The sequence below is a fragment of the Bubalus kerabau genome, chromosome 21 (genome assembly GCF_029407905.1).
Source record: "Bubalus kerabau isolate K-KA32 ecotype Philippines breed swamp buffalo chromosome 21, PCC_UOA_SB_1v2, whole genome shotgun sequence".
NCBI classification, from domain to species: domain Eukaryota; kingdom Metazoa; phylum Chordata; class Mammalia; order Artiodactyla; family Bovidae; genus Bubalus; species Bubalus kerabau.
The window spans coordinates 13845067-13868300 of record NC_073644.1 but is presented as its reverse complement, the minus strand read 5'-3'; the positions used below and the strand labels follow the sequence as shown (position 1 = coordinate 13868300).

General features: G+C 37.9%; 1 long non-coding RNA gene across 10 annotated transcripts in view; it reads right to left on the bottom strand.

The window, feature by feature from the left end:
• Positions 1–23234, bottom strand: part of LOC129636135 (uncharacterized) — a 329885-nt gene that overhangs the window by 86488 nt on the left and 220163 nt on the right. The window contains exon 3 of one of the 10 annotated variants that reach the window (XR_008706677.1): positions 298–376. The exons of 8 other annotated variants lie outside the window; for them this stretch is intronic. This is a non-coding gene — a long non-coding RNA (uncharacterized LOC129636135). Of the gene's footprint in view, positions 1–297; positions 377–19359; positions 20074–23234 lie in introns of those variants that run through there. One more of the 10 variants, XR_008706679.1, reaches the window with a different exon arrangement.

The following is a 23234-nucleotide window of genomic DNA, read 5'->3' as shown; positions in this document are numbered from 1 at the left end:
CACGACTGACCGACTGATCTGATCTGATCTGATCTGATTTGACTTAATTCAAGTCATTGTTGAATGTGTATTTCTCAAATATCTCCTGCTACTCTGTGGCTTATATATATATATTTTTCACTTAGTGGTAACTTTTGATAAATAGAGTTCTTAAGCTTAGTTCAACCAGATATATATTTTTTCCATTATACTTAATACTTTTCATGTTCTAATTAAGAAAACTTTGGTATCTGAAGGTCAAAAAGAAATTTTTTCATGTTTGCCTCTAAAATCTTGATCGTCATCACCATTATTTACCTTTCAGCACTCATTGCAGGTTTATCTGTCTTTTGATGTGAAGTATGGTCAATGTTTATTTATAGCAATATACTGTGACCTAAAGGAAGAAGAAAAACTTCAAATAAGCAATCTAAACTTACATCTAAAGCAACTAGAGAAAGAAGAACAAACAAAACCCAAAGTTAGTAGAAGAAATCTTAAAGATCAGAGCAGAAATAAATGAAATAGAGTCTAAAAATACAATAGAAAAGATCAATGAAATCAGAAACTAATTCCTTGAAAAGCTAAACAAAATTGATAAACCTTTAGCCAGACTCATCAAGATAAAAGGGAGAGCGACAAAACTGCTGAATAACATTCTTGCAGCACTGTTCAATCTTCATTATTTCTATTTCAGATTGCAACCTGTTCTGAATTATTTTTGTTAATGATTGCTTAATTGCTGACCCACATATGTATAAGGCCAAGTGTAATAATATTCAAAATGACATGTTCCTAATAATATACCATACTGTGCTCAAGAAAATCCATGATGCCATTTATTACAAAAACAGGATTTTCAGATTTGCAATAATCATAAAAGTTATGTAGAAACCTATCTTTCAATAGGAGACATTTATTTAAATCATGCAATGGTTTTGAATCTCAATTTGCAACTTAATAATATCTGGAGGACTTTATTGGTTTAAAAGCTAGTCACTTAGATTCTGGTAGGTTAAAACAGCCTTGCAAAGGACAGAAAGGCAAATCACTCTCACACACACACACATGCATGCACTCACACACACACTGCCTAGTACAATGGAAAGAGCATATGCTTTGGATATGTTAAGTAGTTTAACCATTTCCCACTTTTATAGACTAAACTATGTCTGCTTCACTCTCCAATATTTATCATTGTACTCTGCATGCTTGCATGCTCAGTCACTCAGCTGTATCCTCTGTCCATGGAATTTCCCAGGTAAGAATGTTAGAGTGGGTAGCCATTTCCTTCTCCAGGGGATCTTCCTGACCCAGAGATCCAACCCACATCTCTTGTGTCTCCTGAATAGGTAGGAGGATTCTTTACCACTAGTGCCACCTGGGAAGTCCATTGTCCTCTGAATTGTCCCCAAGTTTTAGATAATTTAGTACTGTTGCTGCTGCTGCTGCTAAGTGGCTTCAGTCGTGTCCAACTCTGTGCCACCCCATGGACTGCAGCCTACCAGGCTTCTCCGTTCATGGGATTCTCCAGGCAAGAACACTGGAGTGGGTTACCATTTCCTTCTCCAAATTTAAAACTAGTGCCACGTAAATATGAAGTAGCTCTATATTTTTGATAGACACCAAAGATATGAATAACCTCACCTGAAGTCTCACAACAGAGTATGTTGACACCAATACAAACATAAAATTATCTATAAAACTGGTTTAATTGAAGTAAGGACGCAGTTAACATTTCTAAGTATGTACTTCTCAGAACTATACTCTATAATGTCATCTTACAGGATAGATGTAGCCACCCTTTCAGGTAGATGTTATTATTTCTATTTCAGATACAAAGATTGTGAGATTCAAAAATGTTGAGAAATTGACCAAATTCACACTTATAGAAGTGGAAGTTACTAATGCCTGATTTATCTGAATGCAAAGTACATGTTCTTTCCATGACTGTGCTAATCAATATTTGAAGAGTGTGTTCCAGTGCCTCTATGAGATGATTCTAAGCTATAGCATTTTATGTGCTTTAAACTGTTTTTGAGTGCTGTAGACACTCTTGCCTTCTCTAGGAAAGGACTAATATTTACTGGGTACCTATATATGGTACTGGGTAAATACATACATGTACACTGACATACTCAAAGTAATATACCTAATATACTTTATACTAAAGTAAATATAAAATGTATAGTTGTTGATGCTTCATATTTTGTCTTTAATGATTTTCTTTGCTTATTTCTACTTACTCAAGATTTATTTATTTGATTTCTGGCATTGATATGGAAGAGAATTTATGAAGAGTAAGAACATATGTTTGATCCGAAACAACTGCAGTTTAGTGGAGAAATATATTTATAAACAAGTAATTACTATAAAAAGTGGTCCCTAATGTTTCAAATGTAATCCTTCTTTTTCTCCCAAACATATGGTCCTAATCATTTAGGAAAGTTTATAGAATTTTAAGGAAATAAATGGTTTTCAACTCTCTCATACAATCTGAGCTGCACATGTCTATAAAAATGGCATAAACATACATTACTTTACAAATTATCATGTGCATTATTTGATATATTGCTTTTCTCAAATAATTCTGGTTTCAACTGATCCCTTCAATTTTATTTAGTGTCTTTCTTTTAATCTAGGAGATACACTGAGAAACTAATTCCAGCTTTTTTTTTTTTTTTTTAATACAAGAAAAATGTGTCCGTTTGGTTTGGTTCTTTTTCTGAGAGGCTGGAATTCAATTCTGAGATGTTTTGTACTTTGGCTTCTAAGGCTACATTTCTTGGACTTTTACTAAAACATTTGAAAGATCAGATTCAGGAAAAACTGTAAGCAACTGGTTTTGTCTCCCACTGCTTTTATATAAATTGTCTCTTTAAACCTCCTAAGTCTATTATAGATAAAAAAATACACTGAACCATCAAACAGAAAGGCAGCACTGAATAATGTCTCAGGGTGTTTTATTTCTATCACCCCCAGATGTCTCTAGAGTCCAAGACTCTGGGAGTTAATATTTGGTTTTGAGCATGAGTTGGTCTCAACCAGAAGGCAGATGGTTGCAGAAGTTTATTCCAACAAGCGGCCAGCAATTGAAGTTGTACCACCAGGATGTGAGGGTGGTAAGTTCTACTCAGCAGGAAAGGTTAACACTTCCCAACAAAGCATTATGAGGTTACCAAAACTCTATGGAAATGTTTTAAGTTGTCAACTTTCCAGAGAAAAACTAATTTAAGAATATTCCAGGAGGCAGGAAAAATAATCAGGCAAACACTAAAGACCACGTTTGCGGCTTCTTTGGGGACTAGTCTACATTTTCTAACAGTCCTGGCAAATATAAGTTTTAAAGCTGTTCTTTTGACAATTCTCTTAACATATCTCTATCAGCCTTGATGATTTTTCATAGAAAAGGAGAACCTAATATGAACAAGTATTAAATTTCATGGAAACTAAATTTTATTGGAAAGATAAGCAAAACATTATGTGACTGCCTAATGTATTTCCCTTAACTTCCTTTACAAGGCCTTAGTTTAGAGTAAAAACATCCTAAAACTGAGAACAAAAAAAAAATTTCTTTCTTCCTCTAGAAGACCACTTTTCATTCAGTTTATTGGGTTATCTGACATTTCACATCATGGACTAGAGCTTAGATTATAAAGGGGCAAATAATTACGGAGTTTAACTCAAATCATCAAATATTTATCTAGCGTTGACTGTGGATGGAGAACTAGGTAGAGAATCAATCTTTCAGTTCTCCAAGAATCCGAATAAACCTAAATTTTTAAATTCCTTTTCATTAGGCAAGATGAATGAGGATCAGGAAGCAGTTTGGAATTAGCCGAGTATATATAGAATGGATAAAAAACCAGGTCCTACTATATCACAAAGGGAACTATATTCAATATGCTGTAATAAAACATGATGAAAAAAGAATATAAATATATATATATATGTATAACTGAATCATTTTACAGTATAGCAGAAATTCACACAACATTTTAAGTCAACTATACTTCAATAACTTTTTTTTAAAGGGAAAAAAAGAGTGGTTAACAGTATGTGGGTTTAGTAAACCAGAAAAAATTATATTAACTAAATGGATTATACGGTACACTTTCCCTGCAGTCATGACTAAGGGAGTAGCTTTTCTAACATTTAACTATTATATGGTAAGGGTGTAGTGTAAACCTGATGTAACCCCTCATTTTAGCCAGGGTCCTAACATTTTCCTAGGAAAATCCTGCACGGTTATTACAAATAGAGATCCTTTTTCTTATAAAACAGAAAAACTTTCAGCATAAATCAACTTCCAGGGCAAATTACCTTCACGCTGAAAATGATCAGAATCTCAGAGTTAAATTACACATTTGAGTTTTAGGTAAATTTTAATTTCGCCCTTTAAAGCTTTTGTTTCCATCAAAAATATCTTTATACTCAATCAATCTATAGCTCAGGGAAGGAGGCTTATGAGAGTAGCATCAGAAATACTACACATTGAAAGGAAATGATTTACCATGGCCATGAATGCATTTTCTAGCATGCTGTGTGCTGGTTGACTTTTATTGAGTAATTATGTTGAATCTTCTCCTAAACCTTTTGTTTCCAGGGCAGCTCCATCTTTTGCGTAAAGCAACATCAGTATGCCTTTCTCATCCATCATCCACGTGACAGCTTCAATGGTGTGCTGAAGCAACAGCTCGTCAGGGCAGCGGTGCCCTGTGATGATTTATCATAGAAATGTAACATCAGAGGGAGGCAGCAGGATAATTTATGGCCAGAAGCCTTCAGGAGTGATATGCAGGAACATACTTAGTTACACAAGGAGGGGGAGGGAAACCTGGAAGTTTTGCTTTAGCAGACATGTGTCCTAAGCCTTATCATGTGACAAATGTCACATGTAGGTGATAACTTTCATTCTTTCAGTATGTAACTGGACATCTGCCCATAGTTGGTCTTCCAAATATATTCAGAAGTATAAACCCTTTATAAACACAATTCAGATTTCGCTTTTACAGGAAAACTTGTGGTGGTTATGAAAAGTGACAGAAATTACTCCACGTTAGGGATGCTCTGGAATTTGTCCCTACCACATTTTCCAGAAGGCTGTGCAGCTTAAAAAACTTTACTCTAGAAAACCATTGTCTTATACGGAATAAGTCTGAAAGCCTAGTAAGTGGTGACTATTCCACCTGGAAAATTAATGCGAGGAAAACTAGCCTATGATTTTAAGACAGAGTGTTTATAAAATTCAAGCATTAAGCAGACATTTCACCATTTTAACATAGCTTGCAATAAAGTTGTCGTGTAATTTTCAGGGAAGACGTTTAGTGAAGTTCTCAGGTTTTAAGATATCTCAGTAAACTGAGATACTAAGGCAACATCCAAGCTTCCAGAATATCTAATCTTTTATTTTCATGGGTTTTTGAAATGATAAGACTAATTAAAAAGTGTCATTGGGGATGTTGATTTTATTCATTTTTTTTGGTGGATAATTCAATTTGCCATATTCTGAAGCCATAATTTTTTTTTTTTTTTTAAACGAAAGGGAGAGAGAAAGTGAACATCAGGCTTCAAGGCCCAGGAGGCGCATATGTGCCAATCTCCTTCCAACCCACTTGGGAGGAAACACAGCTAAATGGGAAATGTCTATTTCCAAATGTCTCCGGTAATACTGAGCAGGAACACCCACCGGGTTAGAAACTTTGCTGCTGCTGCTGCTAAGTCACGTCAGTCGTGTCTGACTCTGTGCGACACCATAGACGGCAGCCCACCAGGCTTCCCCGTCCCTGGGATTCTCCAGGCAAGAACACTGGAGTGGGTTGCCATTTCCTTCTCCAATGCATGAAAGTGAAAAGTGAAAGTGAAGTTGCTCAGTCATGTCCGACTCTTAGCGACCCCATAGACTGCAGCCTACCAGGCTCCTCTGTCCATGCGATTTTCCAGGCAAGAGTACTGGAGTGGGGTGCCATTGCCTTCTCCATGAAGCCATAATTTTTTATGCCTGACATTTGACCGCCTCAGTCACATCTGAGGTGAGGACTGGAACGTTAAAATAGGTCCATTTGGGGAAGCACCAGGCCATCTCCACTAATGAGCTCCACTTTTGGAAGGACAGAGTGTGTCCTGGGCCTGATTTAGATGTGGCCTACTTCTTGAAGGTGCTGTTCAGTTAGAAATATCTCCTGGCAAATCTCCCAACACAGCATTTGTCAAGGTCTTATCAATCCTCAGTCCCAATTGAATGTGAAATATTTCCCAGGTGAGTTGTTTCTTATCCAAGAGGCAGAAAACTGTTGTCACCAACCTTATTGGGCCGTAAAAAGAAGCTTTCAAGGGATGAAACTGTCCATTTTGCAGCCAGGTTATAGTTTTGATAGCCTTAGAAGGCAGTACCTTACTTTAGAAATGTTGAGAAATTTAGGATATGATATTTCCCCAATTCCTTCCCATCTAGGCTGTGCTCCTATCAAACTTTTTTTTGTGTAACTTCAGTAGCACTTACTTTTACACAATACATCACTGTGATTTATCTATTTATGTGGATGTCTTCTCCCACAGGCCTTGAGCTTTTTGAGGACAAGAGTTATGTTTTCTCCTTTTCTGTATTCTCCAGGGTAGCGTATAACAAGTGCTCAATCAATACGAGCTGAAATTTATTACCTACAGTGGCTTAAAGTATGTAGATCTTGTAAGTATTTTGCCTATTTCCACCTTAGTGTTTTTTCTGTGTTTGGCTGATGATAACATATACTGGACTTAGTTCACAAACATGCATTGAAAACACCATTTTGTCAAGGTTGCTAATGTCACTCATTCTGACTAGAAGAGTAGAGTCAGGAATGTGCATACTTACAACAGAATATATTAAATGTGGCCAGAATAATAGCCATAATAATGATCTCTGCAGGTAATCAAAAATGTTTTATAAATAGTAATGACTAAAGTAATTCACAAGTAATGAAAACCATACGTGTGCTTCCTAGGTGGAATGCACTGTGTTTAGTGATTCCTACAGATCTTTGAATTAAATATGCACCTTCACTCTGTGATTACTAACCCAACTTTAAAGAGATTGAAGATAGTTTAAAGAGGATGTCACTTCATCAAAGATATACAAATAGTACATGGTGTGGCAAAGATTCAATCCCAGGCCTGTCTAACTTGAGCCAAAACTCTAACTACTTTTAAGCATTTTATTGAAGAAATGCCCAGGTACTCTGAGGGTATGGCAAAGGAATTTCTGGAAGGGCTTACTTAAACTGAGTCTTGGACTTTATCCTCTGGTTATGAAGGTGTTAAAGAGCTTTAAAGGAGAATGATACTGTCAAATTTGTGTTTTCTGTTGGCTCACGCTGGTGACAGGAGAATTCATTTAAGGGAAGTAAGAGTAGAGATGTTCCAACAGAGTGGCTCCAGGACTCGGCCAAACCTCAGAATAACTGGAAGACCTACAACAGCAGAGTATTGATAACACTGGCCCCGCCCTTAGAGATGCTCTAGGACGAGTGAAGGCCTCCCTCCCAGCATTCGCATTTCTAGTTTTCTGGTGATGTTGATACCGCTGGTCTAGAGTCCACACTTTGAGAACCACCAGTTTTGATGGCATCAGTTAAGGTCTGCAATGATGAGGACTCACATTAAGGATATACACAAAAGGTTCAGAGGTGGGATAACTGTGAAAAATATTTAGACACTGAGAGTTCAGTTTCCAGGAATGAGACAATACCTGCATGTGAGTTTTGAAAAAAAGTTAAGTCTGGCAGGGTCCTCATATTCTTAGGTTGGGGAGATGATATTAATGCAGATAAAGAAATCAAAGGGGATTATTTTTGAAAGATCAAGGAAGATGTGACATTTGGGATTTTGAGGTTTGACATTGTTGAGAAAGAATTCTCCATGAGTCACTTATGTTTGTGCTTTTCCTATAAGAACATTTGTTCCTTAGTGTCTTTTCTGTGTTTGGCTGATGATAACACATACTGGATTTAGTTCACAAACATGCATTGAAAACACCATTTTGTCTTTTCAAGCATATATGCACAGCAAACATAGACACAGTCGGGTTTCCCTAGTGGCTCAGCTGGTAAAGAATCCGCCTGCAGTACGGGAGATCTGGATTCGATCCCTGGGTCAGGAAGATCCCTTGGAGAAGGGAACGGCTATCCACTCCAATATTCTGGCCTGGAGAATTCCATGGACTAGTCCATGGAGTCACAAAGAGTAGGACAACAACTGAGTGACTTTCACTTTCACTTCTCTCACACCAAACATGGATACAATGTTCCCCCAAGGCAAGGATAGATTTGTGGACAGGATTGGCACAACCTGAAGTCCTGCTTCCTGCTCTGCCACGAGTAATAAGTTGTTTGTTTCTGATCCCAGAGTCTCGTGTCTCCTACCAAGATCCATGAGCATGAGACAGGCTAACTTCTTGGCTTGCCAGTCAGATACAATTTTAGATACTTCACAGTTCTTGGCAGATTTGTCTGTGGGACATTCTAGTGGATATAACCAGGAGGAAGATAGATAAGAGTCTGATGCTCAGGGAAACAGATTTGAAGATACAATTTTGCCAGTCTTTGGTACACAAGTGAATCATGAATAATATGATCAAAGAAGATCAGCCAAGGAGAGCACATAGATTCAAGAGGACTGTTGGTTAACAACAGAGAAGAACTAAGGGTTTATTTTAAGGTCCTATCACAGTACTGGATCATGACAGTAAACGTTCTATGGTCTTAGCTATGTGTGGGAAAGGGAGGTAGGGGTGAAATATCAGGGAATTATTCTTTTGGAACTAAAATCAAAGCAGTTGATTTTCAGTTATTTATACTATTTATTTAAAAACATTTATAATATAAAGTATTTAAAATATGACAAGGAAGTTGGTAGAAGACAGAAAATAAGAATGAACTATAAAGAAAGCAGCCACTGATCCATGTAATGGCATAGATCTATCTCAAAGACGTTAAGTCCAGTGAGAGAAGCCAGACACAGCAGTCTACTGACTATGCAGTTTCATATATAGAAAATCCTTTAAAAAAACAAAAGTATAGGGAAATAAAGTTGGTTGTAGTTATCTCCCATCCAAGTACTAACCTGCTTAGCTTTCGAGATCAGACAAGATCGGATGTGTTCAGGGTGGTATGGCCGTAGACGGTTGTAGTTATCTAAGGCCCGAGCAAAGAAGGCTACTGCCTGCAAGGAGGGGCACAACTAAACTTTACTGGGCCATGGGCATGTTTCGTATCTTGATTGTGGTAACTGTACTACTGTATATTGTTGTTTAGTCACATCATGTTCAACTCTTTGTGACCCCCCCATGGACTGTAGCCCTCCAGGTTCCTCTGTCAATGGGATTTCCCAGGCAATAATCCTGGAGTGGGTTGCCATTTTCTTCTCCAGGGGATCTTCCTGGACGAGGAATAGAACCCACATCTCCTTTATTGGCTGATAGATCCTTTACTGCTAAACCAAGGAAGCCCACATTACTATATATATTTGTCTAAATTACTCAAATTGTGCACCTAAAATTTATGCCTTAAATTTATGCACATAAATTATGCCTTAAAGCTGATTAAAAAGGAACTAAGTGAAAAGTTTCAAGGTTGTTATGGATAAGCTAATGTCTTCTTTTTGTATTTTATTAAAATATCAAATCTTAAGATTCCAACGTGAGTCTAACTTTTATGTCAGTAGAAATTTCTTCCTTTTGATCTTCAATCACCAAATGTCAGCTCTCGTACAAATACTGAATTTATGATGTTGGCATCATTTAGATGAACTCATCACATTTCTTTAGTTTCTCTACCTTGAACTGACACCACGTTCGTTTTTGTATTGCTTCTTAATATGTCTTCTGAGTTATGAGTACTTTATGCCCTTGGAATATGTCACCTTAACAAACTAGTCAATTTTATATGCTTTTTCAGCTCTGAAATCTTAAGATGACAGGATATTGATTATGTCCCCAAAGAGAAATTTTTTAAATTAATTTTTTATTGGAGCATAGTTACTATAAAACGTTGTATTAGTTTCTGTGTATGGCAAAGTGAATCAGCTATATGTATACATATATCCCTCTTTTTTGGATTTCCTTCACATTTAGGTTACCACAGAGCATCAAGTAGAGTTTCCCCATGCTATATAGTAGGTTCTCATTCAGTTCAGTTCAGTTCAGTTGCTCAGTCATGTCTGACTCTTCATGACCCCATGGACTGCAGCACACCAGGCTTCCCTGTCCATCACCAGCTCCCAGAGCTTGCTCAAACTCATGTCCGTCGAGTCAGTGATGCCAACCCAGGTTCTCATTAGTAATCTATTTTATAGTAGAAGTGCATATATGTCAATCACAATCTCCCAGTTCATCTCACCCCATCTTCTCCCCTTGTTATCCATATGGTAGTTCTCTACACCTGTGTTTCTATTTCTGCCTTGCAAATAAGTTTATATATATAATTTTTCTAGATTCCACATATAAGTGATATTATACGATATTTGGTTTTCCCAAGAGAGAAATTATTAAAGACTCCAGAATATCAAGACAATGTCTATGTGAATATTTAAGTCAGGCTGCTTTGGAAACACAAACCTAGTTCGAAGAGAACTATATATTTTTATTATTTAGAAAACCTGAACTCTAGTCCTAATCATGACATTAGGGTTTTCCTTGGCTGAGTCATTTAACAAGTCTGCTTCAGTTCATCTTTAAATTGACTATAATCATATTTTCATACAAAACTGTGTCCAAGAAATAAGAAAAAAATATTTGGGAAGGCAATGCTAATGCACAAATTATTTTGATAAATGTCTGACAATTGCATGTAGTAAAGAGACCAAATTCCAGGATAGTTTAATGGAATGGCTTCTCATTACTCAAAATTACTAAACTCTCAGTACCCTGCTTTACAGTGTATTGTTTATTTATACATTAAAAAATTATTATATAGTTCCAGTTAGGGTTGTGTCAGTTACTGCAGTGAAGTGGAGAGGTGGAAAGTATTGATATATAATGTTGAGCAGAATGAATTCAATCCTGGTTCTCACATGGCTTAGAGTGCAGAAAGAAGTAGACATCAATAAAATCCATATTCTGACAAATGAATTGAAAAAGAAGCTTTTTATAGATTCATACTATCCAATACTATCTCTAAGGGGTTTGAGCAACTGAACTGAACTGAACTGAAGGGATTTGAAAACAATGAGGCAAAATGCAAGAAATTAGATCTGCAATTCAGACAATACATAAACTTCTTAATCACATAGTTCAGTTCAGTTGCTCAGTCTTGTCTGATTCTTCGTGACCCCATGGACTGCAGCACGCCAGGCTTCCCTGTCCATCACCAACTCCTGGAGCTTACTCAAACTCTTGTCCATAGAGTCAGTGATGCCATTCAACCGTCTCATCCTCTGTCATCCCCTTCTCCCCCTGCCTTCAATCTTTCCCAGCATCAGGGTCTTTTCCAATGAGTCAGTTCTTCACATCAGGTGGCCAAAGTATTGGAGTTTTAACTTCAGTCCTTCCAATGAATATTTAGGACTGATTTCCTTTAGGATGGACTGGTTTGCCTCCTTGAAGTCCAAGGGACTCTTAAGAATATTCTCCAACACTACAGTTCAATAGCATCAATTCTTCACACAATTCTTCTTAATCACATAGAATCAGTTTCATATCTACAGATTTTTCTTTGATGTTCCCTAAAAAGTGATCTTTAGAAGGAAATGCTATTAATTGAAAATTTTCTGAATTGCATATTTTTACTTGATGTAGGTATCATGTATTTTCAAGGATTTTTTAAAATAGATACTGTAGGAAATAAAAATAATCTCAACTATTCATTTTTTGCTTCTCACTCAGTCGTGTCCAACTCTTTGTGATACTATGGACTGTAGCCTGTCAGGCTCCTCTGTCCATGACATTTTCCAGGCAAGAATAGTGGAGTAAGTTGTTTTTACTTCTTCAGGGTATCTCTCAACCCAGGAATCGAACCTGCACCTCCTGCATTGGCAGGCAGATTCTTTAGCACTGAGCCACATTCAGATACAATTCACATTATTTTGGTACAACTATACTTATGTATAACACTTGGTTATTTAGGGCAATTACTGTTTAGTGTTCTATTTCTACAGTGTTTAATATGATTTTGATGTGTATTAATTTATAGAAGCCATGTTGCATATGGGAAATAGATACATGTATACCTGAGAAATAGTAATTCAATCAATAAGCAATCATTGAGAATATATCCTTGTGAACACATATGTATGTGCCACATTTTTATGCTATTAAATTTTATATTTATCATGTAATAATATCAGTAATATTATTTTATGAAATTGATTAGAATAAGAACTTAATTTTGAAATATGTGCCTTATCTTCTGACTCATTTAATTATAACAATCTAGTTATTATAAACAACCATATACCACTTAAATACAAAAACATTGGGTATATTTCAAGCCATTTTACATCATAACTGTGTTAACAATCGAATTTACTCTTTGTAATTCAGTATCTGTATCACTATCTGAGAAAAGGAGGTCAAAATTTTACTTATTGATGAGTGTTCATTTTTAAAAAATATTTGAATTAAAAAATCCCTTTATTTGACCAATGTAATATATTTAATTTTTTAAGTAATGAAAAAGAGATTTAAAAGTTAATGTTCATAACAATGCATGATATTTTATGGATATAGATGATATAAGGTAATATTAGACATTATGCTGACTTAAAATCAATATGCATATGATACAGTAAGAGTAGCTGACTGTATCAGTGTCCTACTGGGACTGTAACAAATCATTTGCAATTTATTGGCTTAAAATAACACAAATTTATTTTCCTACATTTATGCAGATTAGAAGTCTGACACTGGCATCATTAGCGTAAAATCAAGTTTTCAGCAGGGTTGGGTATCATTCTGAAGACTCGAGGGGAGAATTCATTTCCTTGCCTTTCCCAGTTTCTGGCCCCTTCCCTCCATCTTCAGAACCAGCAACATTCTCCGATTATGCTTCTGTAGTTACAGCTCCCTCTGACTCTATTCTTCTGCCATAATCTATGTAATAGATTATAAGTCTTTCTCATATCTGGGGTTATAAATCTATCTCATATCTGGGGTTCATCAGGATAATCCAGAATAATTTCTCCTATATCATGCTCTTATATTCGTATACCTTTTAAGTCCCTTTGCATGTGATGTACCATATTCGCAGATTCAGAAGATTATGACATGGGCATCTTTGGGAATGGGGGCATTATTCAATTCTCCAGGATTTGTATGGTACTCATGTCACTAAAGTGCTTCTCTACTGGCTCAGTGGTAAAGAATCCACCTCCCAATGCAAGAGACATGGGTTCAATCCCTGGGTCAGGAAGATACCCCTGGAGAAAGAAATGTCAACCTACTCCAGTATTCTTACCTGGGAAATCCCATGGACAGAGGGGACTGATGGGCTACAGTCCACTGGGTCTCAGAAGAGTCAGACATGACTTAGTGACTAAACAGCAACAACAATATCACTAAAATGTACTTTGATTAGTTTAATGTTTTCACTATGTAAATCAAGAAACATTTGTTTAGTTATTGTAGTCAAGTACTATACTAGGAAATGCAGATGCAGAGAAAGAATAGATTATATTATTTCAATGGGTTAATGGAGGAAATATTAGTAAACTAACAGAGGACCTTTGCCACCAAAGTCCGTCAAGTCAAAGCCATGGTTTTTCCATTAGTCATGTATGGATGTGAGAGTTGGACCATAAGGAAAGCTGAGCACTGAAGAATTGAGGCTTTTGAACTGTGGTGTTGGAGAAGACTCTTGAGAGTCCCTTGGACTGCAAGGAGATCCAACCAGTCCATCCTAAAGGAAATCAGTCCTGAATATTCATTGGAAGGGCTGAAGCTGAAACTCCAATATTTGGCCACCTGACTCATTGGAGAAGACCCTGATATTGGGAAAGATTGAAGGCAGGAGACGGGGATGACAGAGGATAAGATGGTTGGATGGCATTATTGACTCAAAGGACATGAGTTTGAGTAAACTCTGGGAGTTGGTGATGGACAGGGAGGCCTGGCGTGCTGCAGTCCATGGGGTTGCAAAAAGTCGGACATGCCTGAATGACTGAACTGAACAGAGGTAGTGAAATGTCTAGGTGAACATATAAATACATCAGGCTCAGCTGAGTGGGCTTTAAGGGAGTTCAGGAGAGTCTTTCCCAAAAAAGTGATCCATGAACTTATTCTAAGAGCAAGTAAGAGTTAACTCAGTAAAGAAGGAAGAGAGCTCTTCAAGTATATTATATTCTTTAAACAATCTAGTCCCCATAGGTTTAAAGCAAGCATTAGAGTTCTATCTTAATAAAACTCATCATTACATTCATAACAATTGTTTCTGTAAAGAAGAGCACTTGACACTTTTCAACTAAATATAAAATGTACTGTAATGTAAACTTAATTTTCTCCTTTACATTTCACCCACCTGTTTAAGTCGCTTCTTGATAGAATGTTTATAGTTACTTTCCCTTTTAGGAAATTCGGTTCTATTTTAAGATAGATACTTCTGTGCTAAGTGCAAACCATGATGGGAAATAATCACTTTCATAAGCAAAGATGAGATTCTCCAGAACCCTCTCAGAAGGCTCTGCTACTCATCTCTCTTTCCCTCCTCATTTCCACCACTGCTTCCTCAAAATACACAATTTTAGCTTGCAGACAGGCAGTGTGCCCAGTCCATAAGCTTTCAAAAGGTTCCTCACTTAATATTTCTTTAACATTGAACTCTTCTGACATGGTAGCTTCTTATAGACCTGTGTGAATCTCCAAGTCAGCAATGGACATTTTAGGGAGAGGCATACTATTTGTTTTAAAATCCCATAACCTAGTAGACTATAGAGCAATTTCTTACACCAGATTTTCAAACTAGCATTTTGCACAGTATGTATTTGTGATATGATAGTAAATCCCATGGATGGAGGAGCCTGGTATGCTGCAGTCCATGGGGTCGCTAAGAGTCGGACACGACTGAGCGACTTCACTTTCTCTTTTCACTTTCATGCATTGGAGAAGGAAATGGCAACTCACTCCAGTGTTCTTGCCTGGAGAATCCCAGGGACGGGGAAGCCTGGTGGGTTGCTGTCTATGGGGTCACACAGAGTTGGACACGACTGAAGTGACTTAGCATAGCATAGTTAGCAACAAAATGAGACAGGTGCTATAACTGGAGGATAATTCTTTACAATGTTGTGTTGGTTTCTGCTGTACAGCAACACAAATCAGCCATAAGTATATGTGTATCTTGCCCATCATGTTGAGCCTCCCCTGACCCATCCCACCCCTCTAGGTTGTCACAGAGCACCAAGCTGAGCTAGGTGCTGTATTATTTGCTTTAGTAGATAGGGAAACTGAAGCTTACCAAGATCAATCAACTTGCTCAAATTCTCTTTATTAGTAATTGCTAGAACCTGGATTCTCACCTCTACATGGCCTGTTCTCAGAGTCTTTCCTTTAACCCCTGTGCAATTCTGCCCTGCTTGGTTAGGTGGACAAAAGAGAGGGAATTGATCACTCTTGACAAAACCTCAGAGCTTTTAGGAATGCCCAGCCTCCACAAGGAAGAAAGAATTCTTCAACCAAACACATGTGATGGAAGGCACTTAAGAGATGGGCCAATTTTAGGTCAGAAATCAGTGGAGGGACACAACCCAAAATATCCTTTCAACAGTTAACCTACTCTTGTCTCCTGTAACTGTTTTATGGAAAATACCCCATTATTCCTCTCAGTGATTTTGCTTTTATTTTTCTTCTGCTCCCAAGTGACTTTGATAAATCCAACATTTACTATCCCCACAAATAAATGTTTCATTTTGAATTCGTTTCACTGACAAAATACAACTCATATCCACCATTGACACTGAACAGAAAAGAAAATCAGTGTAGCAATTTAGATGGAAGAAGAGGAAAAAAATAAATAAAGTGTTTTCAGAGTGTGGGAAAGAAAGAGTCAAATGAACATACCCTCGGCTGAACACGAGATGAATGAATGAGGACTCAGGACTTAGGTACCATCATGTTTTGCTGGGCTGTGAAGGGAAGTATGGACTTTGTGGCAAAACTGCCTTGATTTCTCTGGCCTTATTCTCTGACTGGTTCATGAATTCAGTTAATATTAGGTACCAGGCTTTAATATCCTGGGTGTCAGAAGAGAAGATCTGAGTGAAGTGTTTTCTTCTTAATTAGTAGAGCTTGCTAGATTGCCTAGGGTGACTCAACATTATCAAAAACTTCCTACTTATTTTAAGGATTGAGACCCTAGGGAGGTCATGACTTCCTGCAACCTACAGAGAACCCTGTTACTAATATAAGAATATAATTGGCCTGAGGATTATACAGTTTGTTATTAAAAGAACAGAAGTTTTGTTTCAGCCTTTAATTTGGTAATGGAATTGGAGCCAAAGTCAATCAGTAGAAGATGATAAGAGCTGTGTTAGGAGATAAATGGCAGGCCAGTAATCCCATCTTTTTAAAAGTGAGAGTTACCTGGTTCTCAGAATCATTAAAACAGATTAATTGGTACAAAAGAGAAGTTAAGACATCTGGGCATGTGTAACACAATTTAAACAGGTAATCTTATCCCAACTTTTGAATACCTCTGTCTTACTCATTTTAAAAACAAACTCAAAATTGAGGGATGACTAATTTGATTTGTAAATTAACCACTGACTGATTACACAGTTTGAGGATTTTTCAGATTTATCTTATGCTTTTTTGCCCCCTTTAAGTACAACACATGCATTCAGGCTCCCTTATCATTCAATAGAATCTCAATTAGAAACACAACTATTACAAGTTATGACAAAAGTTATGGCAGATGGGGAGTGGGTAGTAAAATTCTGTTGCTTCTACTTTTCTAGTTCCCTTAGGCTTTTTTGAGTTTTCTTTTTTATTTGAGAGTTCCTTTAGAGATGCAACTTCAAAAAACTGGGCTCTCCCTTTCCCTCTAAAATCTTTTTCAGACAATTTTAAATGGTGTCTCTAGTTAAGAGGCAGAGGAACCACGTTTATATTCGGGAATGAATTTCTGAGTTTTCCCTTGTTCTCTCTGTGCCTTAGAAAGGTTCTTTTTTTTTTCTTTTGTTAATTTCATGAATGACGACGGTTAAAAAGAAAACATTAAAATTCTCAAAAGGTGCCGAAAAATTATTAAAACATTTAAGATGCACTTTTAGTGCAGGTTGATGCTTTATGCCCATGGCAATCTTGGCTAATGAGGCCATTTACATTCATGAAATGAGAAGCAGGTTTGCAGGAAGCCATGAGATACATTTTTACACATTTAAATACATTAGTTGCATTACCTGGACACTACTGAACTGCAAGGCTAGGAGCTTCAATTACTTGAGAAGCAGATTTAAAATAGCCAAATTCTTGTTACAAAGAATTTAATTTTTTTTAAGTTTATATTGGCAGGATATCATTTACAATGAATGTTAATGATTATCCCTATTAAAAAATGGAGCTGTGATATTTCTTCTTGAGGTGAACCATTAAAACCTATTCTAATTTCCAGTTGTGGTAATGTTATACTAGAGGGTCCTAGTGTTCAAAACTATTCCAGTGAGTTTAGCCATCTGGATTCGCTGTTACAGGAATATTAAGAAGCCATTTGATAATTAACTGTTAATTAATATGCTGTAATTAACTGAGCTACGTGCTCAGTCGCTAAGTCATGTCCGACTTTTTGCAACCCCATGGACTGTAGCCTGCCAGGCTCCTCTCTCCTTGAAATTTTCCAGGCAAGAATACTGGTGTGGGCTGCCATTTCCTCCTTCAAGGGATCTTCCCAACCGAGGGATCGAACCTGGATCTCCTGTCTCTCTTGCATTGGCAGGCAGATTCTTTATCATTTTTAGTTTACTTTGACAATTAAAGGAGGAAGCTATTTAATAATATGCCAGATTCTCTCCTCAACACCCAGTTGAGGCAGCCTGAGCAAGAGGAAATGGTTTACGTTTTCTTTGCATTTCAGGAACAGGAGTTAAAACATTACAAATCTAAGTCAAAATAAAGATGCACATAACTTGTTTTTCAGTTTATGTTCCTAACTCCTTCTGTACCCTGGTGACACTCTGCTCTGAATTCTCAGAAAATATATAGGTGGGCCGAAGTTAGTTCCTTTCCATTAAGAACTTGTATAGGCACACATATATCAATACATGCATACACTTTTTCAAATGACCATATAGTTTGCATTTCTTTTATTTAATCATTTAGTTCAGTGGAATCTCTCTGTCATGTCTGAACCGTTGCAACCCCATGGACTGCAGCACTCCAGGCTTCCCTGTCCATCTGCAATTTCTGGAGCTTACTCAAACACATGTCCATCAAGTCAGTCATGCCATCCAACGAGCTCATACTCTGTCACCCCTTCTCCTCTCACCTTCAGTCTTTCTCAGCATCAGGGTCTTTTCTAATGAGTCAGTTTTTCACAGCAGGCGGCCAAAGTATTGGAGTTTCAGCTTCAGCATCAGTCCTTCCAATGAATATTCAGGACTGATTTCCTTTAGGATGGACTGGTTTTATCTCCTTGCAGTCCAAGGGACTCTCAAGAGTCTTCTCCAACACCACAGTTCAAAAACATCAATTCTTCAGCCCTCAGCTTTCTTTATACTCCAAATCTCACATCCATGCATGACTATTGGAAAAATCATAGCTTTGACTAGACAGACCTTTGTTGGCAAAGTAATGTTTCTGTTTCTTAATATGCTGTCTAGGTTGGTCATAGCTTTTCTTCCAAGGAGCAAGCATCTTTTCATTGCATGGCTGCAGTCACCATCTGCAGTGATTTTGGAGCCCCAAGAAAATAAAGTCTCTCACTGTTTGCCATGAAGTGATGGGACCAGATGCCATGATCTTCGTTTTCTGAATGTTGAGTTCTAAGCCAACTTTTTCACTCTCCTTTCACTTTCATCAAGAGGCTCTTTAGTTCTTCTTTCCTTTCTTCCATAAGGGTGGTATCATCTGCATATCTGTGGTTATTGATATTGCTCCCAGCAATCTTGATTCCAGCTTGTACTTCCTCCAGCCCAGCATTTCTCATGATGTACTCTGCATAGAAGTTAAATGAGCAGGGTGACAATATACAGCCGTGATGTACTCCTTTCCCGATTTGGAACCAGTCTGTTGTTCCATGTCCAGTTCTAACTGTTGCTTCCTGACCTGCACACAGATTTCTCAAGAAGCAGGTCAGGTGGTCTGGTATTCCCATCTCTTTCAGAATTTTCCACAGTTTATTATGATCCACACAGTCAAAGGCTTTGGCATAGTCAATAAAGCAGAAGTAGATATTTTTCTACTACTCTTGTTTTTTCGATGATCCAACGGATGATCCAGTGGATGTTGGCAGTTTGATCTCTGGTTCCTCTGCCTTTTCTAAATCCAGCTTGAAAAGCTGGAAATTAATGGTTCACATACTGTTGAAGCCTGTCTTGGAGAATTTTGAACATTACTTTGCTAGTGTGTGAGATGAGTGCATTTGTGTGGTAGTTTGAGCATTCTTTGGCATTGCCTTTCTTTGGGATTGGAATGAAAACTGACCTTTTTCCGTCCTGTGGCCACTGCTGAGTTTTCCAGATTTGCTGTCATATTAAGTGCAGCACTTTCACAGAATCTTCTTTAGGATCTGAAATAGCTCAACTGGAATTCCATCACTTCCACTGGCTTTGTTTGTAGCAATGCTTCCTAAGGCCCAAGTGACTTCACATTCCAGGATGTCTGGCTCTAGGTGAGTGATCATATTATCGTGATTATTTGGATCATGAAGATCTTTTTTTAAATATAGTTGTTCTGTGTATTCTTGCCACCTCTTCTTGATATCTTCTGCTTCTGTTAGGTCCATACCACTTCTGTCCTTTATTATGCCCATGTTTGCATGAAATATTCCCTCGGTATCTCTAATTATCTTGAAGAGATCTCTAGTCTTTCCCATTCTATTGTTTTCCTCTATTTCTTTGCATTGATCACTGAGGAAGGCTTTCTTATCTCTCCTTGCAAAAATGCAAAATGGTTGTCTGAGGAGGCCTTGCAAGTAGCTGTGAAAAGAAGAGAGGTGAAAGGGAAAGGAGAAAAGGAAAGATATACCCATCTGAATGCAGAATTCCAAAGAATAGCAAGGAAAGAATAGACAATGTATACCCTATTTCCAAATGGTTACATAAAAGCATAAAATGGTTTATTTATAACATTTCATAAACTAAATATATTTTTAGTTCTCCAACTTATACTTATTGATAAGATACTCTCATCAATTTTTTTCCAAAATACATTTATTTTGAACTGTTGGATTCCAGACACTTAGCTATATGCTGAAGTTGCTTATTATATATTTCAAATATTTTCTAGTATTAATCATATGACCTTCCAATATGACAATAAAATATTCAAGGCTCAGTGAGCACTATTTTATCTAGAAATGAAGTATATACTTATTGAAATAAAGTTGGCTTAGGATATAGAGTTATATTTCATATGTATTTTCTCACTGGTATTTCCCCATTGTCCATGTGGATAATTCTGGGTAGTAATAAACTGTGGAAAATTCTAAAAGAGATGAGAATACCAGACCACCTGACCTGCGTCTTGAGAAACCTATATGCAGGTCAGGAAGCAACAGTTAGAACTGGACATGGAACAACAGACTGGTTTCAAATAGGAAAAGGAGTATGTCAAGGCTACATACTGTCACCCTGCTTATTTAACTTCTATGCAGAGTACATCATGAGAAACGCTGGGCTGGAAGAAGTACAAGCTGGAATCATGATTGCTGGGAGAAATATCAATAATCTCAGATATGTAGATGATATCACCCTTATGGCAGAAAGTGAAGAGGAACTAAAAAGCCTCTTGATGAAGGTGAAAGAGGAGAGTGAAAAAGTTGGCTTAAAACGCAACATTCAGTAAATGAAGATCATGGCATCTGGTCCCATCACTTCGTGGGAAATAGATAGGGAAACAGTGTCAGATGCCGGGAGCCGGCATATTGCATATTGAGTGCATATTGCATATTGAGTGCAGCACTTTCCACAGCATCATCTTTCAGGATCTGGAATAGCTCAACTGGAATTCTATCACTGCCGGGAGCCAGCATGAGGAACTCCGCCCGTGGCAAAGGTCATGAGGAAGGAGGCTCGGTATAAGCAAAGGCGGGATCGAGCCTCAGGAGTCCCCCTGGAAATTCTCGAGCATCTACCCCCAAAACCAGAGTCTGCCTACTTTCTGCTTTGTGCTCTCATCCACACACCTCTGACTTTACGGGGGGCTGTCCCCCACTATCTCTCTCTGAAAAAAGAGTTAGCTTACAGCTCCAGTTAATAATTCCTGGGTGTGACAGTGTTTCAACCTACAAACTCCTTTGGAAATCCTCTAGCCTGCCTGAATAGGTTTTTCCGGCCACGTGTGATTGTTCAGAGCCTCCCAACTGTGAGAGGCAGGAGATGTTCTAAACTTTCTAAACACAGATTCCTTTGAGTAGTTAAAATATTGATTAGAAATTGTATTGGTGAAGGGTTTTTCACTTATTGGGCCAATGTTTGGTGCTAAGTCTCCATACCCCTTACCTACTGTGTCCTTGGCAGTGTATTGATTGATATAATGGGTGTATAGAAATGTAAGTAGTAGCCTCAATGTTTGTAACCTTGGACCCTTGAGTTAATTCTTTTCTTGATTAAGCCCACCTCACCTTTGCCCTATAGGAATGCAGCTTTATCCAGTGCTTTTTTGGAGGCTGGTGCTTGACTTTAGAATAATCACCTTTAGAGAAAAATAAGTTTCTTAAAATGTTAACAAGCCTCCTGGCCAGAAGACGATGTAAATCACCTGAACTTTTGCATATGATAAGTTTGAAAGCCTGGCTTCGATTAGGACCAGGAACTGCTGTCCTTGTATGACTCCACCCCTTCCCTCATTATCCTCTATGCACAACTTAAGGTATAAAACTACTTTGGAAAATAAGGTATGCCCCTTTTTGTTCACCGAAATTTGGTCTCCCCATGTCGTTCTTTCTTTCACCTTCTGGCTGAATTTTTCCTCTGAGGCGGGGAAGCTCATCAAGCCTACTAATTTTGCCTGGGCTTCTAAGATCTGATCGGGGAAGACTTAGTGTCTCCTCTCCTTCGGGAGAATGGGAGGATGCCTGCGGCCTTCGTAGGTGACGTAAATTCCCTGCTTTGGAATTTTATTCAGCCTCTTTTCTTCACTGAATTTTCCTACTGAGCTATCCTTATTTCAGCCACTTTCCTCCACTGAATTTCCTCACTGAGCTATCCTCATTCTATTACTCTTTATATCTTTGATAAATATTTAAATAAATAGCTCGCCTATGCTGTCTCTACTTCAAATACCCTGGATCAGCTGGGGCTGGACCCCGCCAGTCAGACTTTATTTTTTGGGGCTCCAAAATCAGTGCAGATGGTGATTGCAGCCATGAAATTAAAAGAAGCTTACTGCTTGGAAGGAAAGTTATGACCAACCTAGATAGCATATTCAAAAGCAGAGATATTATTTTGCCAACAAAGGTCCATCTAGTCAAGGCTATCATGGTTTTTCCAGTGTTCATGTATGGACGTGAGAGTTGGACTGTGAAGAAAGCTGAGTGCCAAAGAATTGATGCTTTTGAACTGTAGTGTTTGAGAAGACTCTTGCGAGTCCTTGGACTGCAAGGAGATCCAGCCAGTCCATCGTAAAGGAGACCAGTCCTGGGTGATCATTGGAAGGACTGATGCTGAAGCTGAATCTCCAGTACTCTGGCCACTTCATGTGAAGAGTTGACTCATTGGAAAAGACCCTGATGCTGGGGGGGGGGGGGGGGGGACTGGGGGAAGGAGGAGAAGGGGACGACAGAGGATGAGATGGCTGGATGGCATCACCAACTCGATGCACATGAGTCTGGGTTAACTCCGGGAGTTGGTGATGGACAGGGAGGACTGGTGTGCTGTGATTCATGGGGTCACAAAGAGTCGGACACGACCGAGTGACTGAACTGAACTGAACTCTAATTTTAAAATTTTTAGGTAGAATGGTAAAATTTCTCATTGTCATTGATCAGGTTATGTGAATTACAGTGAGCCTTCTTACTACAGAACTCACTCTTCACTTGTGGAATGTGGAAGGAATAAAAAGTGTTTGGACTAACTGTAATATCTTGCCTTATAATTTGTCTTACTGTAATATACTTGCATTATAATTTGTCTTACTG